This window comes from Hypanus sabinus, chromosome 10 (genome assembly GCF_030144855.1).
Source record: "Hypanus sabinus isolate sHypSab1 chromosome 10, sHypSab1.hap1, whole genome shotgun sequence".
In the NCBI taxonomy this organism is placed as follows: Eukaryota; Metazoa; Chordata; class Chondrichthyes; order Myliobatiformes; family Dasyatidae; genus Hypanus; species Hypanus sabinus.
The window spans coordinates 58,115,134-58,138,917 of record NC_082715.1 but is presented as its reverse complement, the minus strand read 5'-3'; the positions used below and the strand labels follow the sequence as shown (position 1 = coordinate 58,138,917).

Genomic DNA, 23,784 nt, shown 5'->3' with positions numbered 1-23,784 from the left:
ACTGATTAGAAGACTCTGGCAAGGCCAGCACACTTTTGACAGATGGAAGGAAAAGTCAGCAGAAAGTTTTAGTTCTCACCTTGATAAAGCTTGCCCTCCACCCCATGCCACCCATTTATTAATCAATTTCTGATGATGCATGCAGTGATATAAATTCATGATACTTGGCGTTTTTGTTAATTCTTCAGTTAAGGCAGTGAGCCAAGAGTCTTTTATAATGGCTTGACATGGTATAGTCAAGGACAGAATTGCAGCAATTCTGCTGCTTCCTTGCCTCGGATCCATTTGTTCAACATGGGTTAGTGGCAGCCTTTCTGTGGGTGAGAGATAATGAATTTAACCTAATCAACTCTGTTGTTGACAAGCCCTATATCACACGGTCAACTTTTTTCCTCCCACAACATGGACCAGAGACCAGAGTCATGAATTTTCAAGTATAATTAAAGATGACATAACCTTAGATCTGCTTTGAAGTTAGCTGTTCTTATTGTCCTTTAAGACAACAGAAATCAGAATCAGAATCAGGTTTATTATCACCGGCATGTGACATGAAATTTGTTACCTTAGCAGCAGTGGTTCAATGCAATACATAATCTAGAAGAAAAATATTATAATAATAATGAATAAATAAATTAATTACAGTGTACATATGTTGAATAGATTAAAATTGTGCAATAAACAGAAATAATATATATTAAAAAAGTGAGAGTGTCGAAGGGTTCAATTTCCATTTCGGAATCAGATGGCAGAGGGGAAGAAGCTGTTCCTGAATCACTGAATGTGTGCCTTTAGACTACCGTATCCCCTACCTGATGGTAACAGTGAGAAAAGGGCATGCCCTGGTTGCTGGAGGTCCTTAATAATGGACACTGCCTTTCTGAGAAAACGCTCCTTGAAGATGTCTTGGGTACTTTGTAGGCTAGTACCCAAAATGCAGCCGACTAATTTGTAACCCTTTGCAGCTTCTTTTGGTCCTGTGCAGTAGCTTCCCCACCCCCCCATACCAGACAGTGATGCAGCCTGTCAGAATGCTCTCCATAGTACATCTATTGAAGTTTTTGAGTGTATTTGTTGACATACCAAATCTCTTCAAACCCCTAATGATGTAGTTAGATCCTCAGAGATCTTGACACCCAGGAACTTGAAACTGCTCACTCTCTCCACTTCTGATCCCTCTGTGAGGATTGGTATGTGTTCACGCGTCATACCCTTCCTGAAGTCCACAATCAGCTCTTTCGTCTTACTGACGTTGAGTACAAGGTTGCTGCGACACCGCTCCACTAGTTGGCATATCTCACTCCTGTACGCCCTCTTGTCATCACCTGAGATTCTACCAACAATGGATGTATCATCAGCAAATTTATAGATGGTATTTGAGCTATGCCTAGCCACACAGTCATGGGTATAGAGAGTAGAGTAGTGGGCTAAGCACACACCCCTGAAAAAATAATAAAGTTGTAGAGTTGGTCCAATATTCTCTATGACATGGGTAAAAAGAATATTGGGCTCCTGATACAGAAATTCCCTCTCTACCAAAACTAAGTAGACACAGATTACTCATTGAATAAAAGATTTATTTAAGATAAACACGCAAAGTTTACCTTGAAAAAGGATTTAATCTTCTGTAATGACACAATACAGTTCGGATATAGTTTTATATGCATCGCGACGTAGTATAGTTGGGATTGGTATGAAGTTAAAATTGGGATGCACTTGGGTAATTTGAGAGTAGTATCTGTCGGGGTATTTGCCTTATAGTTGGTGAGCTTCACTTTCCTCATTTCAGTCTGTTACTTTTCAAAGCTCTGTAGCTGCCTGAACAAAATAATTATAATTTGTTAAAGTTACTTGCTTGCTTGAGAATGGTGATAAATGAATATTATCATTGTTGTACCTTACACTCAGCAAATTCACATTTCACACAATCATCAGAAAAGTGGTCAACACCTTGATTGCTTTAAGATTTGTAGTTGTTTTCCTCTTCAAATAAAATTATTGTTATTGGAAATGGTTGAAAATTACCGAATAATACTGGGTGTGGGTTTGTGGTTTAGGGGAAAATAAAAGATAAATATGGACAGTAACAGGAGAATTATAAACAATAAAATAACAATTATGGTTTTTAAAGGGGCTTTAATATGTTGAGAACAAAATGCCTTGTCTGCAAACATGGGTGTATGTGGTGATGTCAATGTGTAAACAGGCTATTACATTGCTGGGAGCTAAGAGGTCTATTAAATTACCTGTAAATTTCAAAGAAAGGGGGTGGAAAAGTTTAAACAGTAGATGTTGTGATGCAATTTTCAGCTTTCAGAAAGGGAGAAAAGAAATTCTTTCACTATTTATAAGTCAACCATCAAGATAGCCTTCAACTTCTCTTGGTTGGAGGAGTTTTGTTTGTTAATGCATAGCTGGTGTGGAAGGGTGGGTAAATACAAATGAAGAAAATAAAACCGTGGGAAATTTATGGAGGAGATGAAAATAGACTTTTAGTTAGAAACTACTTGTTATATAGCAACTGCATCATTTGTGGAAAAATCTATGTTTCCCTCATTGGCATCATTAGCCACCTCAGGATCCACAAGGAGGTAAATCATCCTCAATTCATCATCCTACACTGCTTTTTATTGTGGTTTTACAGTGGCACAATAATGTATTGATGAGTGCAAGGTTTTAAAACACTACTGCTCACCGATCCGGGTTTGTATCCTGCTTGTGAGGAGTTTTACCTTCTCCCCGTGTGTGCCGTTTTGGTCATCTATCTACAGGAAAGATGTAAATAAGTTTGAAAGAGTACAGAGAAAATTTACTAGAATATTGCCGGGACTGGAGGACCTGAGTTATATGGAAAGATTGAACACATTAGGACTTTATTCCTTGGAACATTGAAGATTGAACACAGAACATAAAATAGTACAGCACATTACAGGCCCTTCGGCCCACAATGTTGTGCTGACCCTCAAACCCTGCCTCACACCTTAGATAACCCCCCAGCTTAAATTCCTCCATATACCTGTCTAGTAGTCTCTTAAACTTCACTAGTGTGTCTGCCTCCACCACTGACTCAGGCAGAGCATTCCACGCACCAACCACTCTCTGAGTGAAAAACCTTCCTCTAATATCCCCCTTGAACTTCCCTCCCCTTATCTTAAAGCCATGTCCTCTTGTACTGAGCAGTGGTGCCCTGGGGAACAGGTGCTGGCTGTCCACTCTGTCTATTCCTCTTAATATCTTGTACACCTCTATCATGTCTCCTCTCATCCTCCTTCTCTCCAAAGAGTAAAGCCCTAGCTCCCTTGAGGGGAGATTTGATAGAGGTATACAAAACTATGAGGGCTATAGATAGGGTAAGTGCAAGCATGCTTTTCCCACTCAGGGTGGGTGGGACTACAACTAGTGGTTATGGGTTAACTTCGACATGTTCCAACGTATTAGTGTGTTCTGTGTCGACCTCACATTCATGAAGGACCCTCTTACTGGTGCATAATGAAGCAAAGTATTCATTAAAGGCCTTTCCTTCCTCTCCCAACTCCAGACACATATTTCCTCTTTTACCCCTGATCAGTACTACCCTCACTCTAGTCATCTTCCTGTTCTTCACATGCATATAGAATGCCTTTGGGTTTTCCTTAATCCTACTTGCCAAGGTCTTCTCATGTCTCTTCTTAAGCTTCTTCCAAGCTGCTTTATAATGCTCAAAAACCCTGTATAATCTTTACTTCCTAAACCTTAGGTATGTTTCCTTCTTCCTCTTGACTAAATGTTCCAACTCTCTTGTCAACCATGGTTCCTTCACCCTACCATCCTTTCCCTGCCTCAAAGGGACCAATTAATCCAGGACTCCATGCAAGTGCTCCCTAAACAACCTTCACATTTCTGTTGTACATTTCCTTGTGAACATCTCTTCCCAATTTACTCTTCCAAGTTTTTGCCTAATAGTGTTATAATTACCCTTCCCCATTTAAATAATATCCACACTGTTTGCTCCTATCCTTATCCAAAGCTGTGCTAAAGGTCAGGGAGCTGTGGTTACTGAGTCTAAAATGCTCAGCCACTGAGAGGTTTGTCACCTGACCAGATTCATTGTCCAGTACTAGATATAGTATAGCCTCTCCTCTAGTTGACCTGGCCTCATACTGTGTCAGGGATCTTTCCTGGACACTCTTTACAAATTCTGCCTTACCTGAGCCTTATTAGCAGTGACAGTCAATATTAGAGAAGTTGAAGTCACCCATAATAACAACCCAGTTATTTTGCACCTTTCCAAAATCTGCTCCCTGTTGTGCTTGGGAGTGGGTGTTGGGCGGAGGGGGGGGGGGGGCTATAATATACTCCCAATAAAGTGACTCCTCCCTTCCTGTTTCTGATTTCCACCCACACTGACACTGTAGATAGGTATATGTGGTACCATTGTTTAAAAAGGGTAGCAGAAACAAGCCAGGAAACTGCAGGCCAATGAGCCTGATATCACCACGGAGTAAATTGCTGAAAGGATAGGATCTACCAATACTTGGAGAAATGGAGACTGATTGTGTGAATGGGAAGTCATGTCTAACTACCTATGCTAGGGTAAAGCTACGGAGAATATGTATCCAGATTATGGAATATATTTTCTCCAAACTATTTAAATATGATCACAGTAAAACAAAAATAAAAAAACTGCAGATGCGAGACATTTGAAATAAAAAACAAAAATACTATAACCACTCAGCAAGTCAGGAAGCACTAATTGAGAGAGAAATAAAGTTCCAAATAAATTTATTATCACAGTACATCTATGTCACGATATACAACCCTGAGATTCATTCCCTTGTGGGCATACTCAATAAGTGCATGATAAAGTAGTAACTATAACAGAATCAATGAAAACATGAAACAACTTGGGCTTTCAACCAAGGTGCAAATGACAACAAATTGTGCAATTACAAAAAGAAAGAAAGAAATAATAATAATAAATAAATGAGCAATAAATATCGAGAACATGAGATGATGAGTCCTTGAAAATAACTCCATAGGATGTGGGAACACTTCAAGGATGGGGCAAATGAAGTTGAGTGAAGTTACTCCCTTTTGGTTTAAGAGCCTGAAAGTTGAGGGGCTCCTGAACCTAATGGTGTGTGTCCAAAGGCTCCTGTATCTTCTTCCTGATGGCAGCAGTGAGAAGAGAGTATGTCCTGGGTGGTGGGGTTCCCTGATGATGGATGCTGCTTTCCTGTAACAATGCTCTGCTCAATGGTAGGGAGGGCTTTACCTGAGATGGACTGGGCTGTATCCATCGCTTTTTGTAGTATTTTCCATTCAAGGCCATTGGGTTCATGGACCTCTGATTTCCTCCTCCTGAAGTCAATAATCAGTTCCTTGGTCTTGATCACAATGAATAAGAGATTGTTGTTGTGGCTCCACTCAGCCATATTTTTAATCTCCCTCCTGTATGCTGATTTGTCACCACCTTTGATTCGGCCAATGACAGTGATAATGTCTGCAAACTTAGATATGGTATTGGAGTTGTGCTTAGCCATACAGTCATAAGTGTAAAGAGAGTAGAGCAGGGGCTAGTTACACAGACTTGTGGTGTACATAAGCTGATGGAGATTGTGGAGGAGAAGTTACCAATCTGAACTGACTGGGGTCTTCAGGTGAGGAAATTAAGGATCCAATTGTATAAGGAGGTACAAGGCCAAGTTCCTGAAGCTTATTGATTAGTTTTGGGTGGGATGCAGATGAAGCCGAGCTGTATTTGATGAAGAGCATCCCAATGATTCCATATATGCTGTCCCCATGTTCCAGGGTGGAGTGAAGAGCCAATGAAATGGCATGTTCTGTGAACCTGTTGCGCCAGTAGACAACTTGGAGCGGATCCAAGTCTCTTCTCAGGCAGGAGATGATGTTTAGACAATAGACAGTAGGTGCAGGAGCCAGCACCGCCATTCACTGTGATTATGGATGATCATCCACAATCAGTACCCCGTTCCTGCTCTCTCCCCATATCCCTTGACTCCAATAGAGTGTTTCCAATGTTTCACCACCAAACTCTCAAAATACTTCATCACTGAATGTAAGTTCTTGAAGCAGGTCACCACGGACTTCTTAGGCAAGTGAAGTCTGCTTGAAGTAGGTGGGTACCTCAGATAGCTGAAGTGAGAGGTTAAAGATCTCCATGTACACTCCAGCCACTTGAACAGTGCAGGTCTTTAAAACCTGACCAGGTACCCCATCTGGCCGGATGCTTTTCGTGGGTTCACCCTCCTGAAGGCTGCATGCACGTCCGGCTCACAGGATCACTGGGGGCTGTGGGAATTCATTATGAGTCCTCCATGATTTGACAGCCAAAACAAGCATAGAAGGCATTGAGCTCATCTGGAAGCGAATCCCTGCTGTTGCCTATGTTGCTTGATTTCACTTATAAGAGGAGATGGTATTCAAGCCCCGTCACAGCTGTCGAGCATTCTCCATTGATTCAAGTTTAGTCCAGAATTGCCACTTCGCCCATGAGATGGCCTTCTGGAGTTAGTACTTGGACCTCTTCTAACTTTGTTGGTCTCCGGACTTGAGTGCCTCTGACCTGAACCCCAGCAGATTGTGGATCTCAAGGTCCAGCCAGGGCTTCTGGCTGGGAAGGCTCGGAATGATTTATTGGGGACACACTCATCAACAACTGTTTTTTATAAAGTCCCCGACAATCACAGTGTATCCATCCAGGTCCCCAGATGAGCCCTTGAACAGGCCCAGTCCACCGACTTGAAGCAACCGCATAGCAGCTCCTCTGCCCCCTGCACCCATCCCTTTCTTGTCCTAATCTCTGGAGCCTTGCTCTTTAGTCTCGGCCTGTACGTGGGTAGGAGAATGACAGCCAGGTGATCAGATTTGCTAAACTGTGGTGTTTGTATGGAATGGTAGGCTTACCTTGTCTTAGTATAACAGTGGACTACTGTATTGCGACCTCTGGTGCTACAAATTATAAGATGATGGTAATTGGGCAGGAACGTCTTCGAACAAGCCTGGTTGAAGTCCCTGACCATGAGCTGAAATTTGTCGGGATGGATTGTTTCTTGTTTGGAGACAGTATCATGTAGTATCTCAAGCACTTGTTTATTGTCAGCTACTTGTGGAATGAAAACTGTGGTCAGGATTAGGGAGGAGAACTTCCTAGATAAATAGAATAGATGGCATTTGAACATTAGGTGTTCAAGGTCGGGGGAACATGAGTTCAAAAAACCGCCACATCAAAGCACCACCGAGAGTTTATCATGAAACACATACCCCTGCACCTTATGCCTTTTCTGAATCAGCAGTTCAGTCCATCCTGTGAACCGAGAAGCTTTTGGGTCTAATCACCATATCTGGTGTGCTGAGAGTAAGCTATATCTCAGTCAAACATAGAACAGAACAATCTCTCATTTCCCTCTGATACAGCAATGTTGCCTTCAGGTCCTCAAGTTTGTTCTTCAGTGATTGCTCCTTTGCTAACAAGATGCTGGGTAAAGGGGGTCCAATTCCTCTGTGGTTTCAGCCTGATGATGTTTCATAACAATTATTGTTTATCAGAATACTTTTGAAGGATCTTTGGCTTGACATGTTAACTGTGTCATGAGCCATTGCTCGTCTGCTGAGTATTGCAACATTTACTGTTTCTATTCACAGCAAAATAATTGCATGCAATTTTATCATGTTTTCACAAATGGAATAAAGGCAAAATTGAAACGCTTAATATAAGCAATGATGCCTTGAAGTTTAATAGAGTAATACAGTTTCGTTATACACTGGGTTTCCTTCTCCTTCATCTTACTGTCTCTCCTCCCTGCCCCCCACCATCCAGCTTATCCATTCTCCCCTCTTTCCTGAATTCCTTACGCTGGGCGCAATGTTAGATTGCTCTGACCTTTGACCCTACAGTGTTTAGAACATCGCGTCCCATCGGTAATGCCCCCCCCCCCCCCCACTGTCATGGTGCACCATTCAGCTTCTTGGCTTGGCACTCCTTTGTTGGTTTGAATGAGAACTGGGATCATTGTTTTGCAATTTATTTTGGTGAACAGATCACAGGCAAGAATACTCTATTCTGACAAAACCTGTTTTATAATTGGTGACTCAAAGGACTACAGTTGCTGGAATCTGGAGCAGAAAACAAACTGCCGGAGGGACTCGCCAGGCCAAGCAGTGTCTGGTGGCAAAAGGTTAACATTTCAGATCAAAAATCTTTTATGCATAAGTTCTGATGCAAGGTCTTGACTTGAAATGTTTTCTATACTTTGCTTCTACAGATGCTGCTCAGCCCACTGAGTTCCTCCAGCAATTTGTTTTCCCTTATTTGTTTTTATAGTTGGGTAGAGTTACAATCACAAAAAAACTGAGCATTGCCTCTAAACATAACATCTGATGGTGTTCGTCACAAACCAATGATTTTTCTAGATGTCAAAAAAGTGAACGGATATGAGATTTGTGGATGAAAGTGTTATTGATGTAAAGGTGACATGGGCACAAAGAACTTGTAACTTCCCTTGCTTCTATGTATCTTGAGCTAGTTCAGCCATACTTGTTTTTTAGAGTTACTAATCATAACCTAAAATACTGTAACCCTCACTCTTAATCAAAAATATATTGGTTGAGAAATTAAATAGGTCTCCTAATTTAAAGTTCAAAGTGAATTTATTACCAAAGTACATATATGTCATCATATACAACCCTGAGATTCATTTTCTTCCAGGCATACTCAATACATCCACAATAGAATAATAACCATAATAGAATTAATGAAAGACCACATCAACTTGTGCGTTCAACCACTGTACAACAGACAACAAACTGTATAAATGCAAAAGGAAAGAAATAATAACAATAAATGAGCAATAAATATCAAGAACATGAGATGAAGAGTCCTTGAAAGTGAGTCCATAGGTTGTGGGAACATTTCAATGGTGGGGCAAATGAAGTTGAGTGAATTTATCCCCTTTGGTTCAAGAGCCTGATAGTTGAGGGGCTCCTGAACCTAATGGTGTGAGTCCAGAGGCTCCTGTCTCTTCTTCCTGATGGCAGCAGTGAGAAGAGGGCGCAATCTGGGTGGTTGGTTCCCTGATACTGCTTTCCTGTGACAATGCTTTGCGTAGATGTGCTCAGTGGTGGGGAGGGCTTTACTTGTGATGGGTTGGGCTGTATCCACTGTTTTGTGTAGAATTTCCCTTTCAAGGACATTGGTGTTTCCACATCAGGCTGTGATGCAGCTAGTCAATGTACTCTCCACCACATATCTATAGAATTGTCAAAGTTTCAGATGTAATGCCAAATCTTTGCAAACTCCTAAGGAGGCAGAGACACTGCCATGATTCCTTTGTAATTGCACTTTGTGATTGCACTTACATGCTGGGCCCTTATGAACAAAGAAAGTACATATCCACATGATTAATCTTCATTCCACAAATTGAAAGGAACGAGGAAACGTTCACAAATGGAGGTTCTTAGCAATAAAGGAACCTTGCTGTACTGGTAAATTGGAAGATACCACGAAATGATGACCAGTTTGTTTGATTAGAAAATGTAAACTGCATTGCATGTGTGTTTTATTCTTTCTTTCTCCCTGTGCATCTATCTTCACAGTGTCGCTTATCAGTTCAGCTTCATGTAAAAAAACTCCAGGCATAATTCTGTCTCCTACTTGTGGAAAATGTGTGCTAAAGCAAAGAAAATACATGTTTGAATACAGTATCTTCCCAGTGTGGTTTGCAGGCTGCAAAGAATACAGATCTTAAAAACTTAGCAGCAACTTCGCGGGAAACAACTCCACTGGTCTACTGACATTTTATATTAATTGCATGTAAATCTGGAGCAGGAGTAGGCCACTTGACCCCTCAAGCCTGCTTCACTATTTAAAAGGTTTGTGACTTAAATCTCAGCTCTACAATTTTACCCATGGTGGTACCTATCCAGACCCTCATCAAAGTTCTATTTAACTCTGCCGTAAAAAGATTAAAAGAACTGTTTCCATCCCTTTTTCAGAAAGCGGGTTCTTGAGACTTGTGAACCCTTAAAAGAAAGCTGTTCACTTTGCCATGGTTTTAAATAGGCATCCCATTTTTTAAAATCTTTAAACAATGACCCCAAATTCAGCTGACAAGCATAGCAATGTCTCGCGATAAACATTTCTTCTTCAGTGGCTTGGCTTTCAGGATGTCTGAATGCAATAATGGTTCTAATCTAGAGAGAGCATTTCTTCTTGATCTGTTGGCCAGTGTTGTGAAGATTTAAACTGGGACAGGGGCTTTCAGATTGTGGTTCAGTGTTAGTTAAAGGTGGAGTTCCAGGAAGGGAGAATAATTTGCATACTGGGGTTAGAGCTGCTTTAGTTCAATGTTTCGAAGCTACTTTTGAGTTTCTCCCAGGGTACAAACTTGTTCAAAAATACTTCGCCCATGAATTATCTGTTACCAATCTGAGAACAAGAGTGATTTCCCAAACAATGAAAATTCCAAAAACTCAAAAGATAAAGAATTGATGGATGTTTGTATGATGACTGGACCTGTTAGACAACTAATTTATGGTGGTTGGATGCAAAAACCTGCACAACCTGATTGTCTATATTACCACCAGCACACCCAGATTGCTCTTAACCAGAATAAGAAATGAAGTTAACTCTGTGAATTTTGAAGGTGCAACTGCTCTTTTGTCATAAACTCCACAGAACTACTGTTTATACATTTAAATGGGGTTTGAACAAATGTTTACTGAAGCTATAGCTCTGCAGTAAAAATACTAGGAAGCTGCCGTCCTTAATTTCAGGCAGTAGCCTCACTGGAGCCAGAATTTCCCTGGGGCAGGTTAGCCACCAGAACTTTTTTGCTTGCAAGGCTCAATGTTTCTGAACCTGTTTCTGGGCCATGCATCACTAATAATGCAGATTCGACTTTCAGCAGGATACATGGCGTCAATAGAGGATCTGCAACTGAAGCCATGGAAGGGACCAGAATTGTTCAACGAGCTTAGAAACATCCTGAGCACTCACTGTACTGAGATCACTATGTCTTGGGATTATTATGCATAGACTTACTCACTTTTAAGTACATTTCTCATAAGCTTCAGAAATAGACTTGACTCAAAATCCAAGAGCTCATCCCTCAATGGCAATGTTGAGCAGCAACAGCAAAATACTAAGTGCCTCTGGGGTGTCTTGTATAAGATATGAGTGATTAATCAGCTCCAATCTCCTCCTCCCTGACGATCAACACTGGCACACCTCAAGGATGCATGCTGAGCCCACTGCTCCACTCTCTACACCCATGACTGTGAGGCTAGGCACAACTCTAGCACCATCTATAAATTTGCTGATGACACAACTATTGTCGGCAGGATTTCAGATGGTGACAAGGAGGCATACAGGAGTAAAATAGATCAATTACGAACAAGAGGAAATCTGCAGATGCTGAAAATCCGAGCAATAGATCAACTGGTTGAGTGGTGCCACAACAACAACCGTACGCTCAATGTCATTTAGACCAAGGAATGATTATAGACTTCAGGGAAGGGAAGTTGAGGGAGCACACACCAGTCCTCATCGAGGGGTCAACGGTGGAAAGGGTGAGCGGTTTCATGTTCCTGGGTGTCAACATCTCTGAAGATCTATCCTGGGCCAACTATATTGATGCAATTACAAAGAAGGCACAACTGCAGCTATATTTAATTAGGGGTTCGAGGAGACTTGGTATGTAACCAAAGGCGCCTGCAAATTTCTACAGATTTACCATGGGGAGCATTCTAACTAGTTAATGCAGGGGGCACTGCATAGGGTTGGAAAAAGCTGCAGAAAGTTGTAAACTCAGCCAAATCCATTATTGTCACTAGCCCCCCTACCATTGTGACCACCTTAAAAAGGTGATCCTTAAAAATGTGGCATTCATCATTAAAGACCCCCATCACCCTCTCCCCATCGCTACCAACAAGGAGGAGGTACAGGAGCCTGAAGACACACACTCAATGTTTCAGGAACAGCTTCTTCCCCACCATCATCAGATTTCTGAATGGACTATGAATCCATGTACACTACCTCATTATTTTTAGCTCTCTTGCACGAGTTGTTTAATTTAATATATGTATACTTCTTATTGTAATTTATAGCTTTTTGTTATGTATTACAATGTACTGCTGCTGCAAAGTGACATATTTCACAACATATGCCAGTGATATTAAACCTGACAAGTGGCTATTTCCATCATTTTAAAATCCAAATTCCCAAGACTTGTCTACCGGAGAACCCTGTGGAAATTTCAGGCAATTAATTTTAATGAGAAGCTTTTGTTGAGAGTATTTCTGTGGTGAAGGGAATTTAATAACAGATTTACATGTGCATTTGTGGTTTAATATGAAACTAGTCTTGTCTCAAAATGTTGAATTCTATCAACCTGCAGATTTAGGCAGGTTATTAATAAAAAGTGCTGTGAAGGGAACATGAGTAGAATTTGTGAAGGCAGCAATGGGCTCTTTTCCGGACCCTCGACGTGGACCCTGTATGTAAAGATCTGACCTTACTGAATTGTGTTTTACATTTCAACTTAAAAAGTCAAGTGCTATTCCTGTTACTTGAATGTGATTCTCAAATAAATCTACAGGAAAGGTGACAATTTATATCCAAAACTTTCTTCAAATGCTTGCAGGTGAAATACACACGATGTACAATGGATTCATCATGTTCTAACCTTGTGTAATACCTGGTAAAGTTTTTACTGATAATGGTGTAGGGTATTTCTGCAATGGTCTTTCTGCAGAAGCAGTGTTTAGGTTACCGTGGGAGATGAGGGATGCTTGAGAATGTGGCCATCCATTCAGGAGAATGGAACAGGGAGAAGGTTCTGGAGAAAGCTGGGGGAATGGTTTTGTGACGGACACCGCTGTGTGGGTCTTAGCCTTTGTTCGGAGGAAGAGGAAGAGAGAAGACACTGGAGAGAGCTGGTCATAGGACTTGATCTGGTGGGGAAACGTGATTTGATGTAGCCCAGCGCAGAGTTCTGCCAAGGATCGATGAAAACGGCTTTTGGAAGGTTTGAGTTCCAACCTGTGCATGTTTGACCGATTAATTATAATGGGCCATTTTGTTTTTTTCTCTTTCTTTTTTTTATTAACTCTTTGGCAGTATATTCACAAATATATTTCTTTATGGTTGCATGCAGTGGGCAATCTGTTACTTAATGCCAACAGGCTATTGCAGGGCAGTTAATCACACAGCATTCACACAAACTGGGGACTGGGTGGGCGAGACATCGCATTCTCATGGATTTGGTGGGACCAAAGTCGTAACACCTTAAACATATGAAGCCGGAGAAAGACGGGTTTATAGCCGCAGGATCCAGTGGCTGTTAGTGAGGGGGCTAACCACCCGCATTTCCAAAGGAGCCCAGAAAGGGGTGGGGTGGGGTTTCATTTGTGTGCAGCCTGAATTTCAGTGTAGAACTGAAAGCATGTTGTATTCAATAAGGTGCCATTTTTGAATGAGATATCAAAAGGAGACACTGCCTTCCCTGTCTGGTGGATGGTAACAAGCCCATTGCACTATGTAGAAAAGCTGGGGGACAGTCCTGGTGACACAGAAGAAACTGCAGATGCTGTAACCTTGGGCAAAAATAAACAGCTGGAGGAACTGAGTGGATTGATGTTGAGAGGTGGAGAGATGGACAACATCTTGGATTGAAAGTCAGTGACAGAGTGGAAGCGTAAGAGGGTAGATATAAGGAGGTGAGACTGAGGGGTGAGGCAGGTCATGAGTGGAACCAGGTGAGGAGAGGGATGGATAGGTGGAGCCAGATGGAGAGGGAGGAGGGGTGGAGTTGGGAGACAACAGCTAGTGGGTGAGAAGAGAGAAAGGCAAGGGTGTAGGGGAAAGAGGGGGCAGATGGAGCTGGGGAGGGGGGTGGTAGAGAAAGAGGCTGGAAGTTATGAGACACAAGAAGGTGCGAGGCTTCCCCTGCTGCCTTCAGCAATATCACTGAATGGACTATCTGCTTTGTAATATTTTACATTCCCTTCAGTGTGTTCAACTTACTGTGGTTCCCATTTTACAGTAACAATTGGATTTCCAAAAGTCCATCATTGTTAATAAAATGGTTTTGGAAATACTGAGGCAGTGAAAAGTGGTTTCTATTTTCTCAGTACATCTTTTAGTATTGTTGAAAAGCAGCAGCCCTTCATTACTAAAGTAATCCTTGCCATGCATTTATGTATCTGCAACCGGCAGTCAGCGCTGGAGGTGGAACGGTACCCCATCAAAAACAGATAATCATCAAATATAACAAAGTGAAGAATCAGCAAAGGTAAAATGATGGGTGGGCTCAGCCATCAAAAATATTTGTATCTTAGTGATTCTGTTTCACATTACCCTGTGATTTTACTGTGATTTGCATTAAAACAGGCATTGGCTCAGGGCCCCAGACATTTTTAGACAATACCAAATGCTGGATCATTTTGGGCTTACTGCATCTTGGGCTTACTGCAAAGAGCTTTGCTTCTGAGTAATAATTACATTCTGATATCATTATAATCTGCTGGACAGCTGACAATTGGTGCAGCATCAAAAAGTCATTCCCTTCGTGTTTCTCTTTGTCATATGTGTTGAAGCCACAGTTCAATGTGGAAGGTGGTATGTAGTGAGATGGACTGTTGGCTCTTCTCTAAAGAAGTTTGTCAAAGCCTCTGGTTGATTTAAATCACTATCAAGTGTAGTAGCATTAGAACAGGATGCCTTTATCACACAGAAGGTTGCCCCTCCTGTGGTAACTTCTACTTTACAAAAAGACCACTCGACAACTTGATGGCCAAAAGAGCATCTTTATCTGGGACGGCAAATGATATTTACAATACAGAAGCTTCCAGGTACCTCGTGCGGCATGGGTGGAGGAACTATATATAATGCATACTGGGAGTAAAAAGAGCGGAAGTAAAGACCCCGCCACGGATCCTGCCTCTTGCTACCAACAGCTTCCCAATTAGTATTAACTTACTTTTAATAATACTCACATTACAACACCTCCCACTATTCAGGATAATGAGAGAAGGGTAATAAAATAATACCTTCAATCACAAAAGTAAATAAAAATCTCAGCTATGTATATACTTGATGTGCAGAATTATATAACACAGCCTATTGAGTTACTAAATCAGTATGGTTGTATATAAATTTAGATGGATCTTGTTTCAGTGTCAAAAATGACATAACATTTATTTTACTTTATACATCATGCGCTGTAGTTTTTGAGAAAATTGTTGTGGAAGACAAGTCATTAATGCAAGTTATCAAAAGGATCATCAATTTCATTTCCTGGTGACTTTTAAACCTGATCCAAATCTAAAGGTTGATTTGTCTACTAAAATACTAATTTATTAGTGAGTCATTAAAGGGTGGAGAAGCAGTCAAAAAATCAGACAAGCTACACTTTGGTTTTTCTTGGAGGAAGTTCTTAACAGTGAATTAGACACCTGTTGCATAAATAAGCTCCAACTTGTTGGATTGCTCAATGACAGCCTCATTCCTTGCTATAGCTAATGAGCGCCATCTGCTGGCGAGCTGAAATACCTGCGAAATACAAACAACAAAATGATAGGAGAAGCCTCTGAGAAGCTCATCTCTCTAGTATGTTAATTCTTTCATGTGTGATATTTAATTGCAGCTTGAATAGCCCATATATTTTTCATTTTTTGTGTTTCCTGACTTTTACTTTAAACATTTTATCTCTTCAGGCTCTTTTCAGGCTCCTTGCTCGCTTTTGCTTGGTATCTACTCTCAGCTTCCAATCATGTTGTATTTTTATGTTTACTTAGAACAATGATTGTATGAGGGCTCAAAACATATATAGTTCATATCAGGACATTGTTCTATAGTGTTTCACCCCTTTAACATATATATTCCATGAATGAGATGCAATTCTGTTGTTGGGTCATTGTCCTGGAGTTGGTTCGGAAAAATCTGCCTGGTACATCTTTAGAATGTGGGAGGAACCCCCTGTGTAGAGAACAGTGATCTCTCAATAACCAAAAGCAAGTTAATGGCAGAGCAACATCACGATAATAATGTTACAGAGATACTCACAGTGTGTAATATGTTACCTGGTTTTCATTTGGCTTGACCTGGTGAAATCTTCCTTCACCAGTCCAAAGAAAAATTCATAGGATGTTGTTCCTGTTTGCTCCATATTTGGAAATCTGATTTTACATGAAGGCCCTAATGGAAATATTTACTGCCCTTCTTCAATGCTGTCAACTTTCGTTCTTGCTTTTACTCATTTCAGTGCACAGAAATTATCATCTTTTATCACCTAGCCTTAGCTGCTATTGGTTTCTTCTTACTCACATGATACCCTGCTTCCCTTATTCTTGTCCTTGCCCACCTTCATTTGTTCCCCTTCTCCAAACACAGATTACAATTTCATCCTCTCATTTGCATTTTCCTTCATAAAGCCACCTCTTCTCCCTGCCTTCTTCGATCTTATTCAGCTACCGTGACAAAGTTCTGGGAGTCCTTCATCCCTTCTTGCTTCTGCTTGCTTTTTCTATAATTTTATTTTTGTTTTCTTTCTACCTCTATTTCTTTCCTTTTTTCTTCTGCTTTTTTTCCCAATTTATTTTACCTCTTTGTTCCAGAAAAAAAAAGTGGAGTGGATGGACAACAAGAGTGGGACTGAAACATATCCCACAATGAGACAGGTGGACCAGGGCAGCTTTCCAAAATGCCAACTTTTAATAAAGACAAAATTAATTGAGTTAAAGCAGAAGTTGTTCAATGTGACCATAAATTCAGTCAAGTAATGGCAGATTGGTGGTAGAGTGAGACTGCTTTGTCTCTCTAAAATAGACCTGTGAAGATATATTACTTGCTCTCTGTTATAGAGTCCTAAAGCTATACAGCAGAGAAATTGGACCTTCGGCCCGAACCACCCATGTTGATCTTTTCCTATCCATGAACCTGTCTAAACAAATGTGATTGTACTCTACAGCTTTGTCTGTGTTGGGCAGTGGCTGTCTCAGTTTTTCCACTGTACCCACTCACTCTTCTGAACACAGTACTCCAGTCACTGAGGATCAATGCCAATATGGTTATCAAACTATAGTACTATAGTGGCTTGGGGAACTGACCTTCACCTCACAGAGCACCAGCTCTCTGACACTTCCTCTGGGCCGTGGCCCACCAATGAATGTCTATTGATTTTAGTGATACCATGTGCCCTTCTGCCCTTTGAGCTGCACTACCTCAGCAAACACCAAGAACCCCAATTTAACCCTAATTATGTGTCAATTCACAATGTCCAATTAACCTACCCACCATGTCTTTGAACTGTGGGAAAACATGCACATTCCACGGGAAGGATGTACAAAGACTTCTTACAGAGGACGTCAGAATGAACTCTGAACTCTGACGCACCTGAGCTGTAATAGCTTTGTGCTAACTGTTACATTACCATGGCACCTGCTATATCATGTCATTATCTCCCAGCCCTTATTTTGTCTGCAAATCTGTCCTTCACAGTGTCTCTCCCTAGTGCCACAGGCTTTCACTGACAGCTCCTACCTCTGCCCGGATGTCCGGGTAGATTTGTTATTTCAGCTTATTTTTGCCAACCAAACATAGTCTGACCTACTTGACTTTGTGATTCCTTTCCATTTCTGATGTTCTTCAACACTTTAGCACAGTTCAGTTTTCTGGCCCCAACTAGCTTGGATATCAATCCTTCTACTGCTCCCTCCTTCACCAGGATGGCCTGAGACCCCTTCCCTTCTTCCTTACCCAACAAGACCCTCTTCACCACTACCTGGCTAAAGCAGTTCTCAAACTGAAATTTAATTCCATATCATTTTGGAACAGGCTAGCAACCAATATAGATTAATTGCCCGTAGCGTATTGACTACATTTTCTGTCAACTTGCTTCCAATTAGGACTCCATTCCACTCTCCTAATTTTCCTGGCTCCATGATACCTATTCCAATGATGATGGTTTCCTGCCACTGTTAACAAGACTTATGACCATGGCTGTTTGGTGTCCTGTACTTGTGTCTCACGCACTCTTTCCCCACCATGAGCAAGGATGGGAGTCTCCTTGACTTTATCTTCCATCCCACCAGCCTCCATGTATCATACAACAATCATACTTCGTAATCTTCCCACTGTTTGCAATGTGATGATGCCACCAGTAACAAGTTTCCCTCCCCTCCAGTATGATTTCCTGTTTATTTTTCGTTGCCTCTCTGCCAACACCTACTTCCCTTCTTATAGTAACCTCTGTGCAGTTGCAGGGGATGCAATATCTGCCCATTAGCCATCTCTATTCCATCATCTGGGGACCCAATCTCTCTGTGGCACAGCAGCAATTCACCTCTCTCTAGTTTACTACAGTGTTAGTTAACTATGTAGTTTTCTGTACGTTGGAAGACTCAAACACTAATTGGGTGACCACTTTGCAGAATGTTGCCCTTCAGTCCACATGGGTAACTCTAAGCTTCCGGTTGCCAATTATTATAATTATCTACCCCTTTCTTACACAAACCTGTCTTTGATCTCATTTATTTCTTCCTATTTTAAATCTTCTTTCAAAATATTTAGGTGCTGTCTTCACTACCTTCTCTTATCTGATATCACCACCACTTGTGTTATTTAATCCAGACTATTACAGATATTTCCTTCATTCACTCTACCTTTTCTCTTCTTGAAATTTGAAACATACAGTAATTGATTTCTAATTCTTCCTTGTTCATTGACTTGAATCATTAACCTTGTTTCTGTCTCCACAGATGCTTCCTGACCTGTTGAGCATTTCAAGAGTTTTCTATGTTTAATTCAGATTTTTGCCTTCTGTAGATTTTTATTTCTCAAATGTTTTGACCTCATTGTTTTGTAAAACATAAAGTGCTGTATTTGCTTTAAGTCCACCTCGTTTGGTAAAGACCTGCCCAATTATAAAAGAATTTCTATAATGAAAAACAGAAACACTCTGAGACTATGTGCCACTACCTGTGGACCCAACAATACTAATATTGATTTATACACTATAAAACTTTGCAATTATGGTTTCAAGTCAAGTCAAGTCAAGTCACTTTTATTGTCATTTTGACCATAACTGCTGGTACAGTGCATAGTAAAAATGAGACAATGTTTTTCAGGACCATGGTGTTACATGACATGGTACAAAAACTAGACTGAACTACAAAAAAAAACAACGCAGAGAAAGCTACACTAGACTACAGACCTACACAGGACTGCGTAAAATGCACAAAAACAGTACAGGCATTACAATAAATAATAAACAGGACAATAGGGCCAGGTGTCAGTCTAGGCTCTGAGTATTGAGGAGTCTGATAGCTTGGGGGAAGAAACTGTTATATAGTCTGGTCGTGAGAGCCCAAATGCTTCAGAGCCTTTTCCCAGACGGCAGGAGGGAGAAGAGATTGTATGAGGGGTGCATGGGGTCCTTCATAATGCTGTTTCCTTTGTGAATGCAGCGTGTCGTGTAAATGTCCGTGATGGTGGGAAGAGAGACCCCGATGATCTTCTCAGCTGACCTCACTATCTGCTGCAGGGTCTTGTGAGTGATCCGATAGGGTGCAATTTCCGAATCAGGCAGTGATACAGCTGCTCAGGATGCTCTCAATACAACCCCTGTAGAATGTGATGAGGATGGGGGGTGGGAGATGGACTTTCCTCAGCCTCTGCAGAAAGTAGAGACGCTGCTGGGCTTTCTTTGCTATGGAGCTGGTGTTGACAGACCAGGTGAGGTTCTCCGCAGACTACAAAATAAATGAGTGCTTAAATGTTCTGTGCAGCATTCTTGACATGGAAATCACAATGAAGTACGTAAGATGTTGGATTTTATTATGCCTGACTTTGTGTATTAATGAATGAATTAAATGAACTGGACCATTTCCAATATTAAAATAATGAACCTATTGATGAAAGTATGGATAGAGTAGAATATCTGTGACAGGTTCCTGATATTATCTATTTTAGGTTGCAACAGTGACCCTATTCACACAGATTTTTTGTATGTTGGCGACAAATTTTATATTTGGCCTAGTTTTGATTAAGAGTGGAGGATAGTTTGTTTGAACATGCGTCATTAGATATATTTACATCAGAGATTAAAAGGCTCTAGATTAATAGGTTGCTAAAGGTTATGGGGAGAAGACAGGAAAATGGGGTTGAGAGGCAAAATAAATCAGCTATGATTGAGTGGCTTTACAGACTTGATAGGCTGAATGGCCTCATTCTGCTCCTATGTGTTATGGTAATAGTGATTTTGAAACTGTCAGGAAAATATATCTGGCTTACCAATATTCTTCTGGGGGAATTTAGTCTGCAATCCTTATCCAATCTGCCTGGTATGGTATTCCCAACAGCCTTCTGAAGTGGGAGCAAGCCATTCAATTTAAGGGGCAATTTCCAGTGGGCAATAAGTGCTGTTCTTGCCAATAATGTTCACATCCTACTAATAAATCCACAATAATCTACATATGAGTTATTTGGTATAAAGAGACATACATGGTATAACTGATCATTTGTGTTCTGATGGTTCAGCATTTGACTTACTGGGATATGTTTCTGCATTTCAATAAAGTCACTAGGTCATCCTCCTTATAAACTCACCAGGGTCCCATTTCTCATCTTCTCTTTAAATTCACCAGAGTACTATACCTCTCACTCCTATTAAACTCACCAGAACACTGTTTTCTCATTTAAACTACCGTAGTTCACTGGAAGATGTACTATACTCCTGTGTCAAAGAACACTGAGGCTGTCTACAAGAAGGGTCAGAGCCGTCTCTATTTCCTGAGGAGACTGAGGTCCTTTAACATCTGCCGGACAATGCTGAGGATGTTCTATGAGTCTGTGGTGGCCAGTGCTGTCATGTTTGCTGTTGTGTGCTGGGGCAGAAGGCTGAGGGTAGCAAACACCAACAGAATCAACAAACTCATTCGTAAGGCCAGTGATGTTGTGGGTGTGGAACTGGACTCTCTGATGGTGGTGTCTGAAAAGAGGATGCTGTCCAAGTTGCATGCCATCTTGGACAATGACTCCCATCCACTCCATGATGTACTGGTTAGGCACAGGAGTATAATCAGCCAGAGACTCATTCCACCGAGATGTAACACTGAGCGTCATAGGAAGTCATTCCTACCTGTGGCCATCAAACTTTACAACTCCTCCCTCGGAGTGTCAGATACCTTGAGCCAATAGGCTGGTCCTGGACTTATTTCCACTTGGCATGATTAACTTATTATTATTTAATTATTTATGGTTTTATATTGCTATATTTCTACACTATTCTTGGTTGGTGCAACTGTAACGAAACCCAATTTCCCTCGGGATCAATAAAGTCTGTCTGTCTGTCTGTCTGTCGGTAACATCTAAGAAAAGTAAATTAAATCTGCAGTGGACTTTTGATAGGAGCAACATCAGTTAGTCAGAGAAATACTGTACCTAGTTACAGAAAATCTAGTTTATGGTTTGAAGGTGTTTCTATGTGATTTTTCTGAGTGGTCTGTGCTCCCTGGTACAATTTTGGGTGACTTCAGTTCACCAGTCATCCCTGGTTGAAGCTTAATAGATTGACAAAAGATTGTTGCTGCAGTTTTCCAGCAGAGGGCAGCTCCCATTGTGGGAGAAGCACATGCTGGAGGTTTACATTCTTTGTCAGAAAAACTGCAGGTTGTATTTCATTGCACAAAAGAGGGGGAAATGACAGCTGTTTGATATCATGTATTTAATTATATTCCACTTGAAATTTAGTGTTTTTAAAAGTAAGTGCCCTTTCCACAGATGCCTGCTGACCTGCTAAGATTTTTCAGCATATTCTGTTTTTATTCCAGATTCTCTGTTTTTAATTCCAGGGCTCTGGTACTTTAGTTTGTTCTTATCATTTTCATTGAATTTTGTTTGTTTTTCTTTATTTGTTCCTTGCTTTCAGTGTGTATCTAAATCTAATAGCAGAAATGGTCTTATTGGAGAAAACTATGTGTGGCATGTATGTCAATGATTTGGACTATGAGATTACTGGATTTGTGGCTAAATTTGCCGATGATACAAAGATAGGTGGGGAAGCGGGTAGTGTTGAGGAAACAGAGAGCCTGAAGAGAGACTTAGATATTTAGGGAAACGGGCAAAGAAGTGGCAAATGAAATACAATGTTGGAAAGTGCATGGTCATGCACTTTGGTGGAAGAAATACAGGCAGACTATTATTTAGATGGGGAGAGAATTCAAAATGCAGAGATGCAAAGGGACTTGGGAGTCCTTGTGCAGGATACCCTAAAGGTTAACCTCCAGGTTGAGTCAGTGGTGAAGAAGGTGAATGAAATGTTGGCATTCATATCTAGAGGCATAAAATATAAGAGCAGGTATGTGATGTTGAGGCTCTATAAGGCATTCGTGAGACCATACTTGGAGTATTGTGTGCAGTTTTGGGCTCCTTATTTTAGAAAGAATATACTGACATTGAAGAGGGTTCAGAGAAGATTCATGAGAATGATTCCAGGAATGAAATGGTTACCGTATGAGGAACGCCTGGCAGCTCTTGGGCTGTATTCCCTGTTCAGGAGAATGAGGGGGAATCTCATAGAAACATTCTGAATGTTAAAAGGCCTGAACAGATTAGATATGGCAAAGTTATTTCCCATGGTAAGGGAGTCCAGGACAAGAAGGTACGACTTCAGGATTGAAGGACGTTCATTTAGAACATAGATGCAGAGAAATTACTTTAGTCAACAGGTGGTAAATCTGTGGAATTTGTTGCAACGAGCGGCTGTGGAGGCCAAGTCATTGGGTGTATTTAAAGCAGAGATAGATAGGTTCTTGATTAGCCAGGGCATCAAAGGGTATGGTGAGTAACAGAAAACATAGAAACATAGAAAACCTACGGCACAATACAGGCCCTTCGGCCCACAAAGCTGTGCCGGACACGTCCTTACCTTAGAAATTACCTAAGGTAACCCATAGCCCTCCATTTTTCTGTTCCATGTACCTGTTCAGGAGTCTCTTAAAAGATCCTATCGTATCCACCTCCACCACCATCGTCGGCAGCCCATTCCACACATTCAGCACTCTCTACATAAGAATCTTACCCCTGACATCTCTTCTGGAGAAGGCAGAGGGTTGGGGATGACTGAAAGAATTGGATCAGCCCACGATTGAATGTTGGAGAAACAGTAACTTAAAATAGAAAGGAAGACATTCAAGCCAGCAAGCTAGTTTTTAGACCATAAGATATAGGAACAGAAGTAGGCCATTCGGCCTATCGAGTCTGCTTCTACCAGGTGGTTCTTTGTAGCTACCACAGCCTTGGCAAATCAAACCTGCATTTTCATAGAGACCCAACCCCATCCTCTGATGATATGTAGGAAAAGACCCAGGACCACCTTCTCAGGACATCTGCTGTAAGTTCCCAAGAATGACCAAATTCGTTATCACTACGCAATTGGTCTTTGCCTGGATAGATGTGGTTCATAATGATGAGGCTTGGGGCAGATCACCAGGATTATATTGAGATGTGGGCAGGCTTGAGAGGACAGATGTCTTTCTCCTGCTCCTATTTTCCTGGTGTTGCCTTCACTTCCTAGTAACCAGATAAGTAGGGGGAAATTGATCATGAAGTATTAGTCCAGGTTGGATTTACACTGCTAATGAGCCTGGGCAGTCTTGTGCATTGTCAGGTAGACAGTACTTGGCCAAAAGATATTTGGAATGCTGTTGAGAACCTTGAGTACATGCGTTGGAACCTTAGCAGAAATGGCGGAAAGAGCACGCCTCATACCCCATCTCTAAAGGAGTCTA

General features: G+C 41.2%; 1 protein-coding gene across 1 annotated transcript in view; it reads left to right on the top strand.

The window, feature by feature from the left end:
* The window catches only part of grhl1 (grainyhead-like transcription factor 1), a 110,764-nt gene that overhangs the window by 60,005 nt on the left and 26,975 nt on the right, over positions 1-23,784 (top strand). The window lies entirely within an intron of this gene.